We start from the raw sequence: 3,010 nt of genomic DNA, 5'->3' as shown, positions 1-3,010 counted from the left end.
TCTCCGTTCCCTCCTTCAGGGAACGAGGGTTACACAAGTAACCGAGACGTTACTCTGATATGATAACTGTGTGAACCTGAGGTCAGATTACTTCATACAGCCACTAAAAATGTTCAATTTTCAGAAGTAATTGAAAAATGCTATCTAATGCAAAGACATTCAGACAGTTTTAAGTGTGACTTAAGTGACCGAATACTTTCCTGTAGCATCTGGTAATTATATGTATGTATGCAATAATAATGACCCTTCCCATGCCATTTAGAATAAATTACACCTTAATTTATAAATGCCACTACAGCGAAACAGATGGCTATACATTAAGATGCAAACTAGCATATTATGTGGATAAGAGGTAACGATGAAAAACACTTCTGCCCTCAATGTGATTTGCATGTTTAGTTTCGTTCCTCTTCTTGTTGATTGAAATTGATTTGAATTAATTTGCTGATCAAGCCAGTCAACAGCATGTCGAGAACTTGCACACTGTTAGCAAAGCCTACAGCAGACTTGTGTGAAGTCTAAAGCGGAGTTTGTGTACAGTATCCATTATTTCTATTTAATAAAAGTAAATGAGTAATAAGACCGCTAACAGCATGTAAGTCACTGTGAGCCTTATTTATGTCTTTGAAGTCTTTTTGGCTTGACTTTCTTCTCATCTCTTGTTAGCGGGATGCAGAGATTTCTGCCATGGCAACAGTCTCTCGGGGGGTCGGAGGAACAACAGCTCTTTTCTACGACTTCATAATGATCTAGGATCTGTGAAACAAACCCCATATTCTTCTTATTAGTTCTGTGTTGTGCTCTAACTGCACCAACCATCTCACAAACTGCACTTTCCCAGATGGCAAACATTTGCTTTGATTTTAGCTGAAGCGAGAGGGCGTTAATGAGACTTTGATGAAGGTAACGGTGTTTGTTATATAATACACCTATAGTACACCTACAGCGGTATAGCAGCAAGTGTAATACTGTTCAGTAAACATCCATTCAAGCTGAAATATGATAAAGTGCAGTGCTTGCATTTGCACTGCAGGTGCAAAAGCGTCCTCTCTATCAATTGTTCAGTTGGCACAGGATATCCAGATGATTCCTAATAAAGTCAGCTCCACTTTCTTTCCTTGTGCATATTTATCTGGGTTCAATATTGTGTATGAAACCCAGTAACTACATACATTTTCACCCATCTACAAATGTAACATTCTTTAAAATCCAACTTTGAACTCTTTCTACAACATGACTAGAAGACAAGTAAACAATCTCATTCCGTTGTTTTTTGAGTGCATTCGAAAAAGCTCATTAAACCCATAAACAAACATGTTTCTATAATCAATGGGATATTCTTCATCAATAGCTAAAAACCTAAATTTGCTAGCTGCTATTGGATGACAGCATGATTTTGACTTGATTTGCATTGACATGAACATTTTCTAAACACCTTTCATTGACCATTTAGTGTAAAAAATTAAATAAAAATAAAGCACAACTGCATTTTCAGAGCCTATTTCCATTCATGGACAGTGCTTGTCACTGAATCTGTACTTCTAGCACTCACTAAAAAACAAAAAGATTCATTTTAGGTTTTGCAAAATCAGAAATTTGTAATTGGAAAGGTCTCACTGGAAAAAGAGACTGCATATTGTATATATCTATTTAAAAAAAAGGAACAATATTGATGCTTAAAAATGCTGTGGTGATGCAGTTTATTTTGTCCTAGTAAACAGGTCAGCAGTGAGGCCGGTACATTTATGTGAAAGTGTGAAAATGGAAGAAATTTACCTTTGATCCAGTCATCCTGCAAGGATTTATGTTTATCCACCTCCACATTTTGCAGAAATATAGCTTTTAGTGGCTGATAAGTTTGCAAATAATACAGCTCGTGCTGAGTTTTCGTTTGCCTTGCCAGTTTCAATAGAGCAGCATTATTAGGAGATTCCACTACAGCATCTCAGTGATGATTGGAATTGGCGTTCTCCAATGCCGCGGGGACGGTGGAAACTATCGGCTGGATCCTGTTATAACAACTCAAATTGCGTTGAACCGCAATGAGTTGACTGGAGCAGAATTGATTATTTGTCGAGGTACTTTGAAGAATTACTTTGTTATAAATTACTTTGCTCTCACTTTGTTATACAGCGTTTTATTAAGTAACGCGCTATGAGTAAATATTGTTGTCTTTTATTTGTCGGTATTACACAGTATGATGGTGCCGTTGATGCACTTTATGCTGGTTACTGGCAGAAGTAACTGCATATGACTGGCCATTGATAGCAGACCTAAGCCATTGAGAGCTCATAATTGGCTGAGCCTCAGCATTGGAGCATTTGCAATCTCACGGGTCCCTCTCTGTGTGTCTTTCTCAACACATACACACACAGTCCATTTATGGAGCTTCTCATTGGAGCGCTGGGATCTCAGTAATTGTGGTGTGTAATAGCAGATGCCCCTCTGTCAACCCTGAGTACATATCGCTTTCACAACAACCACAACTGCCATGTTTTTTTTAGTTTTTTTGACTTTTCTCCCAGGGTTTTATAAGGTCAGATTGCTCTCATGTTATTGCAACAACATTTTTGTATTTTGTTGTTTGTATAAATGTCACCCAGTGAAAAGGTTTTGGTGAAGGGAAGTGGTACAGAATCAATTAATCTGTTCACCTGGTGGTGGAGCATTAATCTCTCCTTCTGCTCCAAAGAATCGGTTGCAAATGGACTGCCATGATTATACTGTTGGTGTTCTCTAAGACCGCATTGCTTTTTATTATGTTTTGTCAGGAAATCTACTTTGATTTACATCATTTGCGCTTTGTAAAAAAGCCTCACCCGGGTTTGGATTGCGTGCGCACGTTCACATCTTTAATTGCCTGTCTTCACAGCGGTCACAACTCACAGTGGTCAAGTCACATTGCCACAAATAGCAGAAATTGTATTTTTTACCATCAAATTAGCTTGTTTTTTTCACTTTATATCTAAAGTGATCTTTATCCACTGAATGTTTTTTTTTTTTTCAAGAA

The sequence above is a fragment of the Sinocyclocheilus anshuiensis genome, unplaced genomic scaffold, assembly GCF_001515605.1.
Source record: "Sinocyclocheilus anshuiensis isolate Anshui unplaced genomic scaffold, SAMN03320099.WGS_v1.1 scaffold330, whole genome shotgun sequence".
Lineage (NCBI taxonomy): Eukaryota > Metazoa > Chordata > Actinopteri > Cypriniformes > Cyprinidae > Sinocyclocheilus > Sinocyclocheilus anshuiensis.
Note: the sequence above shows the minus strand (reverse complement) of the source record.